Source organism: Mirounga angustirostris, unplaced genomic scaffold (assembly GCF_029215605.1).
Source record: "Mirounga angustirostris isolate CCGP_5_RB_7025 unplaced genomic scaffold, mMirAng1.0.hap1 SCAF_14, whole genome shotgun sequence".
Lineage (NCBI taxonomy): Eukaryota > Metazoa > Chordata > Mammalia > Carnivora > Phocidae > Mirounga > Mirounga angustirostris.
Genome location: NW_026991722.1, coordinates 54031111 through 54043477, shown reverse-complemented (window position 1 = coordinate 54043477; position 12367 = coordinate 54031111).

Below are 12367 nucleotides of genomic sequence, written 5' to 3'. Positions count from 1 at the left end.
ATTGATTAAGACCTGTATTGTGGCCCAACATATGATCTATCTTAGAGAATGTTCCATATGCCCTTGAGAAGAATGTGTGTTCTGCTCCTTTTGGATGAAATGCTCTGTATATGTCTGTTAAGTCCATTTGGACTGATGTTTCAAATGCCATTTGATGTTTCTTTACTGCTTTTCTGTCTGAATGATCTAGCCATTGATGTGAGTAATGATTTTTGGCTTCTCAAAAATCCCAGCATGAAATGAAATTTACCCTAAATGTTTCAACAAAGAAACTTTACTTAAAGTACCACTTTCAGAGGTTTATCCAGAGTAAAGGGATGATGAAACACATAGAAACTAGCCAGAACAAAGCCATTACCTTACGCCAAAAGAACTGGAACTGGTGTAGAGGCTGCCTGGTGGGAGCTGAAGGAAGGCAGCCACTAGCAAATACATAGCACCAAACAGAGAGAGAATTGGGGGGAAAATCCATTATCTCTCTCTAGGATTTCTATCTTTTGTTCCCTGCTGCCTCTCATTGGCATATTTCAACCAAAAGCTAGCCGACAAAGGAACTCTGAAAACACAATCTACAGTAATTTACCTCCAGACACAGAGAAAAGTGTCCAAATGGAAAAGAGAATTCTCATAGTGTTCTGTTTTTATCCACAGGTCACTAGCATACCAAATTTAAGAGTATGGACTGACAGAGTTTAAAGTATATTAAAGGTCACCTAGCTCCTCTCCATCATTTTAATAGATGAGGAAAGTAAGATCCAGAAGGGTAAAGTTATTTGCTTTTACAAACAGTATTATATTTCACCTTTGCTCAGGTTTCCTCTTGGTGATGTATACGAAAGATAGAAGAAGTGTATGACAGTATCTCGGTTAACAGATTTGTACATATAAATGTGTGTGTGCATGTGAGAGTGTGTAAGGCTTCTGTTTGTCACTGAAAAGCATTACAGAATTTTCTTTAAGAGCCATTTCTAGGTCATAAAAACTCAGACACATGCAACTATCCATTGCCTGAAGAGAGATTTTATTGACATTCCTTAAGTTAAGTTCAGAACCCAAGATCCTTTCCGTCCTGTCTCCAGGGATCAAAGGTCTTTCTCCTTTTATATCCTTTCCTGTATATAAACAGAGGGAAGAAATTGTTCTCCATCCCTCATGTACAAAGAGTAACTTGTCACTTGTATAGAAGATTTCTATCAATTCTCATCACATTACCTTTGATCAAAATTGTATGTGTGTTACCTGTAGGTTTTTTGTAGGCTTAGAAAAACAAACAAAACTCTAGTTGACAAAGTTCTTTCAATTCCTTGTTTGCACAGATAATGAATGATGTTGAATTTCACCAAATTATTTTTCTTTAATAATAATAAATTATCATTTATTTAGATGATCATATGGTGAGGGTTTTTAAAATTTTTTTATCTGTTAATTTAGAGAATTACGTTGATTGGCTTTTCAAATGTCAACCTAACTTTTCATTCCTAGGATAACTCTGTCTGTTCATAATTTGCTATCCCTTACATATTGCTTGTTCTGACATACTAATATCTCATTAAGGATTTTTGTGTCTATATTCATGAGACATGTTCACCTGTAATTTTATTTTCTTGTAATATATTCTTTTAGTGCTAATATCTAGATAATACTGACCTTGTACAATGTTCTGGTAGCTAATTTTTTCATTTTATATTTTCTTTTTTTTAAGATTTTATTTATTTATTTATTTATTTATTTATTTATTTATTTATTTGACGGGGAGAGAGATAGAGAGAGAGCACAAGTAGGTAGAGAGGCAGGCAGAGGGAGAGAAAGAAGCAGGCCCCCACTGAGCAGAGAGCCTGATTGATGCAGGGCTCAATCCCAGGACCCTGGTATCATGACCTGAGCCAAAAAGGCAGCCGCTTAACCAAATGAGCCACCCGGGTACCCCTCATTTTATATTTTCTAAGAGATTTTATGTAACATCAGCTTTATGTATTTCTTTAATAATTGGTAGAATTCATAAGTGAAGACATTTAAGCCTGCATTTTTGTTTTTTTTTTTCATTTGTTGTTTTTTGCTAGGAAGATATAAAGTATGATTTTGTTTTTCAAAATATTCAATCATTTCAGTCTTTGTATATTCATCCAGACTTGATTTTTCAGCCCACTGTATAGTCCATTTCTGTACACATTCCAAAGGCATTTTAAAAGAATGTACATCCTGTCATTCTTGGGCATTTTGTTGTATAAATTTCAATTAAATGACATCAGTTGATTGTGCTATTCAAATTTTGTATATCCTTACTGATTTTTCAACTACTTGTTCTATCAATTACCAAGAGAAGAATGTTGAATTTTCCAACTGTAATTGTGGTAAACTCCTTCTTGAGTACCTTTGAGTGTTTTTGTACTTAAATACTTTTATCCAGCTTTTATATGTGTTATAAATGTGTGTAGGTGAATAAGACATAAGTTACTTTGCTATTATCAGAATTAGAACTCCTGTGTAGATCATTTTTAGTATTTTTTAAGGAAGATAGTCACTATTACTTGTGTTTAGCAGAGATTAGCAAAAGGTATCGATTCCCCAAAAAAGGCAAAGCAGAAATCCATTACAGTGAAGTAAGTGGCTTGAAGTAGAATCGATAACTAGATGGTGTTTGGGTTAGGTACTACAGAGAAGTAAGCGGTAACAATTTTGTTGATGGCCTTGAGATCTAGGAAAAACCTGAGATCTTCATCCATTTGGCTTGTATAATGGTGAGATAGAAGTGTTACTGAGCTACTGCGGGGTCTGAGAAGACCTTTGCATAGAAGTCCTTCGAATATAGGTTTGAGCCCTTCCTTTGCTTTTGGCTTCAAAGGATATTGGGAAAGTTTAGGTACCAGTAGGATCTATGTGAACTTTATTAGGCTCTTATCAAATTATTTTCCCAATGTCATTGGAGTTTTAGCCCACAGAGTGTCAAGTATGGTACCAAGATCTGAATCTGCATCAAATATAACAAAAAAGGAAAAAAAATATACATCCAGGGCAGATACAATTTGATTTTGATTATAGGAGTGCTTTGGAACCACAAGGAATAGTTTCTGTGCTGTGCATTTGTACAATCCCATTTGCAAACTAAATCCTTATTAAATTTGCAAGAGTGCTATCATAGAGCAGGAAGAAATATTTTTAGTTAAGTGTCCAAGGGTTACAGTTAAGGGTTAGGAGATAGGGAAAATATGTGGGTTATTTGAAATACCTATCATTGTTGCTGTGTTTTCTTTGAGAAGAATTCAGAGATTGAGCAGTTAGCAGTGTTTAATGTAGAAAGGATATTGCTTGTATCTGTCAGGAATTGATGAAGGTAACTATCTATATTTAGAATTAACTTCCCTTAAGTGTTTAAGTGTAAGGCAGAATATTGGGTACATTTTCCTTCCTAAGAGCACCATCATTGATCTGAATTGTGGGATATTTCTATGTCTTGGTTTCTCTTTTGTAAAAAAATGTAATATTTTTTTCCAGTGCAATATTTACACATGTTCTTGTCAAAAGGTGGTAAATTGGGAAATTGGTCACATAACTGTTTGGTCTGCAAGGTCATAAGTCTATTTGGGGTCCTGTCTAATTTTGTCAAAAAGCTCTTTTAAAATGCTGTACTGGATGTTGTAACTCAGGTTAAGGCCCTGTCTCTCATTTCAATTTCTGTTTTTGAATTAGGTCTCCCATTTCAGGTTTAACTCCATTGACAAAATGGGATGAAAGAATTGCCATTACATTGGCACCTTCTTTAACTTTCAAATGTTAGAAAGTATTGCCTAGGGGCACCTGGGCTGTTCAGTGGGTTGAGCGTCAGACTCTTGATTTTGGCTCAGATCATGATCTCAGGGTCCTGGGATTCAGCCCCGTGTAGGGCTCCATGCTCAGCAGGGAGTCGGCTTGAGGATTTCTCTCCCTCTCCCTCTGCCCCACTCCCGGCTCCTGCATGCATTCTCTCTCTCAAATAAATTAATTAATTAAAAAAGGGAAAGTATTGCCTGGTCTGTTATAAAAATCTCTTATCATTTTATCTTTTCTCCATTTGCAGAGAAAATTATGATACAACTGATTTGTATTCAAAATGTTTTGGGTGTAGTTTAGGAGATTTTGTTCTACTTTTCAGGCCCCTTTTTAACTCTTGGGTATATTCTGGAAAGAAATATCACCCCACACTTGTCAGAATGGCTGAAATCAAAAACACAAGAAACAACGTGTTAACAAGGATGTGGAGAAAAAGGAACCCTCGTGCACTGTTGATGGGAATGCAAACTGGTGCAGCCACTGTGGAAGACAGTGTGGAGGTTCTTCAACAAATTAAAAATAAAATTATGTTATGATCCAGTAATCAAACTACTGGGTATTTACCCAAAGAATATGAAAATACTAATTCAAAAGGATATATGCCCTCCTGTTTTTGTAGCAGCATTATTTACAATAGCCAAATTATGGAAACAGGTCGAGTGTCTATCAATTGATGAATAGATAAAGAATATGTGACATATATATACAATGGCATATTACTCAACCATAAAAAAGAATGAAATCTTGCCATTTACAACAACATGGATGGAGCTAGAGAGAACACTATTAAGCAAAATAAGCCAGTCAGAGAAAAACAAATACCATATGATTTCACTCATATTGGAATTTAAGAAACAAAACAAATGAACAAAGGGACAAAAAAAAAGAGGTAAACCAAGAAACAGACTCTTAACTATAGAGAAAAACAGATGGTTACCAGAGGGGAGGTGGGTGGTGGGGGATGAGTGAAGTAGGTGAAGAGGATTAAGAGTACACTTATCTTGATGAGTATTGAGTAATAAATGGAATTGTTGGATCACTATATTACACCCCTGAAACTAATATAACACTGGAATTAAAAGAAAAGAAAGGATCCTGTAGGTCCTTTTCCAGGTGAATCTAATCAGCTTTTGTCATACAGCATTTGATATGAGGTTCCAACCAACATGTGTACAAGTTAATATAGGTCAGGTAACCCAAGGCTACCCAGAAGGATTCTAAATTCTATGAATACAGGCACAGTGTTTTATGTGCTTTATTATGTTTTGTGGATACTGGTTTTTTTGGGGGGGAGGGTTGGTTTTTTTTTTTACAAATTCACAGTTTGTGGCAACCCTGTATTGAGCAAATCTATTGGTGCTATTTTTCCAACAGCATTTGCTCACTTTGTATCTCTGTGTCACATTTTGGTAATTCTCACAACATTTAAAATTTTTCATTATTATTATATTTGTTATGGTGATCTATGATTAGTTCTTATGACTCACTGAAAGTTTCTCTGGTAGTTAGCTTTTTTAGCAATTAAGTATTTTTGAATTAAGGCATGTACATTGTTTTTCCAACATAATGCTATCGCACAATTAATAGACTACAGTATAGTGTAAACATAATTTTTATAGGTACTGGGAAACCAAAAAATTCATCTGACTCACAGTCAATGCCATGGGCACTGTTATTGCAATGGCCTGGAACTGAACCCGCAGTAACTCCAAGGTTTACATAGCTGCTGGTCTTGTCTTGGTTTAGGGAAATCCTTATTGATAGTTCTTGTTTCAGCTGGAACCCAAGGTTTAAATTACAGTTGCCTGCATACCTGGCTCATGGGAGGAATAAATCCTTGGAGGCAACCGGTATTTGAGGGTATTGGAGTTTTAGGGGAAAGATAGCAGCTCTGGAAGCTCTGGGAAGAACATAGAGGAGGTACAAGAAGAGAGAGATCAGATGGATTAGGGTTAGAGGGACAATTGGATGTAGGGAGACCACAGGACGACAGAAGGGAGAATATTCAGTAGGAAAATAAGTCTAGTTTGCTCTTGCTTCAGTTTGTCAGCTGGCTCATTTGCTTTGGCCAAAGAATCTTTAATTGAGACAAGGTTTGCCTCAGAATTTCCTTTGGAGTCTGCGTATCAGTCATAAGATGCTGCCCATTGAACTTCTGAAATCTTACTCCTTTTTATTTCTAAGGTACCTCTCAAATGACCAATTTTGTTCAAATCAAACATTTCCCAGAGTGGTCATTGTAGACTCAAGTCATCCCTCATGAAGTTATGCCATTTGGAAAGATATGCACAAGAATTTATATTTTAAGAATTTATAATATAAAATTATATTGTAAGGAGAGTACACAGAAAAGGCAGGGGTTTTTACACGTAGGGGAGAGGATTTAGACTGAGACACCTTACGAGAGTCAGCCATGGGAAGTAGGAATGTAATGCTTGTAATGCTTGCTCACTCCCAGTTTCAGGGCCCCAACCTAATGGCTGGCTGCTTGTGAGCACAGACCTGACTACTGGTACCTGCCCTACCCTGCTGTCCTGCCGCACTCCACCCCGCAGAAGGAAAACCAGAGAGAATGTTCTCTTTGGATCCAAGTCAAGCTCACAGGAGCAAAAAGAAAAAAAAAAAATGATAGGGGAAAGAGCCTCAAATGGTTTTATTAATGACCCACAGCAAAGTTTGTCCAAGTGAACATGGAGTGAGAACTACACAATCACCAGTCTGTGGGGCTGGCTAGACCAATAGGTTTATAGGGTCTCTGCCTGCATTCTGCCTTGTGATTCTCCTTCTTATAATGAACAATGCTTTTAAACGGCCCAACCCAGAATAGGGGCACAAAAGAGCAAAAACAGAATGAAAAGGAGCGGCCTCGTTCCACCTAGGATCCCAATAAATGAGAATCAATAATAAAGCCTCATTACCAAACTGAGGATAAAGAGCCAAGGATCTCGAGGCAAAGCTAGTGGGGACGATACCCGGTGCTGGCTTACTACTTTGGCAAGAACTCCACAAGCTGCCGGCAGCAAATGACAAGGAAAAATTCTGTGGACACCGCACCTGGTCAAACACTGGGGTTCGCTGCAGAGGACAGAGCATACGGTTTTGGTGACACCTTCAGGAAACTCTGGAAATAAGCAAAGACCATCCCTACTGGAACAAATGTTGACTATTTATCTAGGACTTGCTGTAGAAAGAAAGTTGGCCACTGTCACTGGTGTTTGGCAGAGACTCAAAGACAGGCAGAAGAGTGGGGGAGTGTTATAGTGGGGAAAAAAGGAAGGCTCAGGTGTGCCCTGGGTGGAGGGTATTGGCTGGGGAAGCTGGAGGTAGGCATACTAGAGCCTGTTCTGAAATTGGTTTGGGGTGTATATTTGCCTTTCTCTGGTTGCTTCTGAGTGGAAGCAAGGGCACATACTAGGGAAACCAGCTGTCTGATAAACTCTGATTGTCTGGGCCTATTGCTGCCGAGGTTGTGGGTCCAAGTTCTGTTGATCTACATGGTCTGGCCATGGTCTATTTGCACATTTAGTCCTTTTATGTTTCTTATGCTACTGAGGTACATTTTCAGTGTCATGATTATTTATTTGGGTCATTTCTCTTTTCTTTTTGTTAAGTCTGGCCAGGGGTTTATTGATCTTATTAATTCTTTCAAAGAATCACCTCCTAGTGTCGTTGATCTGTTCTGCTGTTCTTTTGGTTTCTATTTCATTGATTTCTGCTCTGATCTTTATTATTTTTCTTCTCCTGCTGGGTTTAGGCTTTATTTGCTATTCTTTCTCCAGCTCCTTTAGGTGTAGGGTTAGGTTGTGTACTTGAGACCTTTCTTGTTTCTTGAGAAAGGCTTGTATTGCTATATACTTTCCTCTTAGGACTGCCTTTGCTGCATCCCAAAGATTTTGAACAGTTGTGTTTTCATTTTGTTTCCATGAATTTTTTTAATTCTTCTTTAATTTCCTGGTTGACTCAGTGTCATGATTAAAGAGAGGACCACAACGACAAACTTATTGCTTTACATAGATAACAAATTAGGTAAACTATTTTAGCTAAAAGTTAAAAAAAAAAGTAATTTAAAAAATTAATATGGTAAAATAAATCCAAACAAATAGTCAGAAAATAATAATCTCAAAGAAGTTCTTAAAGGAAAATCCACTTTTATTTCCCCAAAATATCCTAGGACATCTCAATGTCACTGCCATTTCTCCCCGAGGCTGTTTTAGAATGAATAAGCATTTTTTTTTTTTTTTAACCTGGTGTGAACTAAACCTCTTTACAGAGAGGAGAGTGACCTATTTTATTTTTTTTATATATTTTTAAAGATTTTATTTATTTATTCATGAGAGACAGAGACAAAGAGAGATGGAGAGAGGCAGAGAGAGAAGCAGACTCCCTGATGAGCAGGGAGCCTGATGTGGGACTCGATCCTAGGACCCTGAGATCACAACCTGAGCCGAAGGCAGATGCTTAATGACTGAGCCACCCAGGTGCCCAGGATGACCTATTTTAGACTTTTGCACCCCTGACAAGTGTTGTGCTGTGTCACTAAGAAGCAAGGAAACTTAGAAGGCTCAACCTAGAAGAAACCTTTGGAATATTCACCGCCTCCCAGCAGCAGGTAAATGGAATTTTACACTGTATGAGATCTTAGCACCCTCAGTACTCTGGCTGACAATGTGTAGCCTCTTAAGCTCCATGCCAAAAGAAGCTTGCCTACCAGAGTGGCAATGCACTGAGGAACATGCTGTACGACTTTAGCCGTTACTTCCAGCAATGTCTGACCTCCTTCCTCCACCTCTTGGGGGAGTCTTTCACACACACCTCCTCCAACACCTCCATTTTCATGTAAATTTCTTGAGGATAATGCAAATCAAGATTTCTCCTGGAGCTTGACAAAGAAAAAGATAGTTCACCTCATCTGGCTCAGATCCTACAACGAGTGACTGGTTTTAGATTCAGATTTTTGGCCTTTGATTTATTTAGAATCCACTTCATCTTAAAAAAAGTTTTCTCACGTTAAAGTACATTTTAAGCATGAAATGAGCACAAAGCATTATTAGTTTTTTAATCATTTGAGTTTTACATTTGACTTTGAAAGACGTTTCTTACCAAAGAGATATAGGTGATTGAAACCGAAAAAGAGCAATTTGATGTTCATATCATTTTCACATATGAATATACACCTTTAAAAGTCCCTAACTCCATACAATTGGAAATGCAGTCAGCTCTTCACCAGTGGGAGACATACCAAAGGTGCATAGGTTATTATTGTGGGCCAAGACCTCTATGTCTTATGCACGTGTCATGTAGCTTCTAATGATCTGGTCGCATGTGTTAAATGAAAAGTTTCATCATTGCAAATTATTCACTATATAATGGTTATAGGAAAAGATCAGTTTAATAAAAAAGTTTAAAACTCCACTTAATTTATTCATGACATAACATGATGTTTAGTATTGGCTTTAAAATACTGCAGTGAAGAAAATGAGGGAAGAGATGAAAAGAGATTAGCAAAATGTTGATGATTGTTGAATTGAGTAATAAAGTGTTCATTATATGATTTTTTTTTTTTACTTTTGGGTGTGTTTAACATTTTTCACAATATAGGTTAAAAAATACCTCCCATACTGGGAAAGGGGAGTATGGAAAACAACAAACAGGGTCACTCGTCCGTCTGATACGTCATTACACAAAATTAGCACAGACTTCTGACCTGCAAAGGATGGAAACTCCATCTTTTGACTAAGTATCTGGCTCTTTTTTGTTCTGAACTCTGGTGGGATCTCTTGTTCATTACCCTGTTTGGTCACCTGAGATGAATAATCCAGAAGATGTTTCTTTTGGTGGTTGTATTTTTGGTGACCCATTTTCTGTTGACATGGGTCCAGAGTCAAGGCGTTTCAGGGACTTAGCAGAAACAAAGCATTGTTGGCCAACCTTGGAGTCTCCTGGGCAATGTGATTCCAGTATAAATTAAGTAGACTTTGATCTGCTTCTACTTTTGTACTGCATGGGCTAATAATAAGGTAAGACATCTTGTCGGGTGGTTCATTGTCTTTGAGTCTAGAACCCAATCCAGGAAGAGTTCATTGGCTTCTCTCTCAAACTCTGCCTCAGGAAGTTCAGAAGAATAGTCTGGAGTGAGAAGGCAAAATTAATCTGCTTCTTGCCCCAGCACATATTAATATTTCCCCAGTTGTCCCAAAATGTCTTTTATAGTTGTCCTCTGCTCCTCCCAATATGAAGGGACAAGTTTTCTTTGTTGGATAAGTTTTGCTATGAAAATGATGTCATCTGAACCATGCAGCAGCATGTGTAGGATGTGACATAGTTGATGTAGATTCTTGTGCAAGCTCCGGGTCTTTTTGTAGCCTGCTAACAAATGGTTACGCAGACCAGCAGCAGTCTGCGACCCATGCTCTCTGGAGGTCTGTTGTAGTACCTCCCCCATTTTAGATTTGGTTAATCGTTTCCACTTGGTGCCTTTTAACTTCTTTCTCCTGTATTTCCTGTAAACTACAAATTGAATGTAAAGCAGCCCTCTCCTATACAAGTGTAATGCGAGCCCCAAATGAGAGCCACATTTGTGATCTTAAATTTTCTAGTGGACACATGAAATACATAAAAAGGAAGAAGTGGAATTAATTTTAATAGTATATTTTATATTTAACTTAATAGAGTCAAAATCTAATCATTTTAACATGTAATTGATATAATAATTATTATTGAGCAATTTTGCTTTTTATTGTTATTCTAAGTCTTTGAAATCTGGTGTGTATTTTATGCTTATAACCACATCTCAGTTTGAACTAGTCACATTGAAGTGCACAGGTATAAGGTCTTGACTGCATTCAGAATGAATATTTTCAGAAAAAATTACTCATAGCTGGTGATGAGTATCTCACATCACATTATATTAGATGGCACATAATGTCAGCTTACCCCATCATCTAAGTTAATAGGAGATATTGGTTTCTTATCAAAGAACTGCTTGTTGTCTAACGAACCTTTTAAGTAAGATGGAATCCCATGTGCCAACTAGAAATACAGCAATGGAAAACGTCTTAATTGGTTATAACAGACCAGTGGAGAAAGAGCAAAAATCGAAGAGGATTCTTAGATGACATAGATTCCTCTATAGGCATTAGAAAGTTTGAGAAATTTTATTTATTTTTTTAAGGATTGATTTAATTATTTGAAGGAGAGAGCAAGGGAGGGGGGAGAGGCAGGGAGAGAGAAAGAAGCAGACTCCCTGGTGAGTGGGGAGCCTGATGCAGGGTTCAATCCCATGACCCTGAGATCATGACCTGAGCCAAAATCAAAAGTGGGATGTTTAACCTACTGAACCACCCAAGCGCCCCAAGTTTGAGCAATTTTAAAATCTGATGATATGGGATGGAGTTGTTCAAACATTCATGTCCCACGATGGTCTCATTAACGGTGTCTGTTGTACATACTTAATGTAAAATAATCAGATGCTATGCAGGAGACAATAGGGCCCACCCTAACAATGTTGTCAGGGTGCAAAGTTCCAGCAAGAACTGATGCTAATTCTTTTAGTCTTACATATAAAGACTGTAGCAGTTTCCTAAGTATCTGCATAAGAAAAAAAAACTAAAACCAAAACTTGTAACTTAAGAGCTTTAAAGATTATTCCAATAAAACTGGTGGATGAGTTACACATTGCCTTTAAAAAATATATTGGACTACATTTTCTTTCAATGTATGCATTTATTGTTTAATGATATAAAACGTGTTCAGTAGCAATTTGACTGATAAATTCTGTATGAGACATTTATCACAGGGACAAGTTAGAGGTAACTTAGTTCTGGCAAAAGTTGCTTCCCTGTGGACTTGGCAAGGGACCAAGTGGAATCAAGTACTTCCCATTTCTTGAGACTGTTCTGACCAGGACTGGCTTATTGGCCTCCATCTGGGGCTGCCTTTTTTCTGGGTGTTCATGCCCTTGGGTAGAACATGCCAGACTTCATCATCAGGGCCTCTGACCAGCTAGCTGTCTTTCCTCAACAAAAGAGGAAGGGAGACTAAGAAAAGGCAACTCCAAGAGAAGGAGGGCTCGGTGCAAAGCTAGGGCACCAGGGTCCTATCTCATTTCTCCTGGTGCTCCAGAGATCAGGCCATATTTGTGGGCCCTGAAAAAAGGCACTAAATAAGTTTCCCCTTAAAAAAATTAATGTATTTATTGGATTTACATAGGCCCACTCCTCCAAAGAGTTCAATATTCAAAATTGATTAGGCTTTGGAGCTGGTCAAGCTCTCTGCGCTCCAAGGGCTGATGAAGATTTTAGCAAGAGCTCAAAAGTAAAAAGTGAGGAGCTGCCAACTGTCTCTGTTGAGTTCCCTATCCATCAAGTGGGGATTGAAACAATCTTGTTAAAACATTTTAAATTCTTAGGCTGCAATTGCATACCTAATCAGAAAATATCGTTTTGCCTACTTCCCAGTGTTTTGAGGATAGCTTCAGGACAATGACATAAATCACCACCAAAGGGTTGAGGAAATGAAATCTGTGCTTGGAGGAGTGTGTGATTCTGGTTTACAGCTTCTG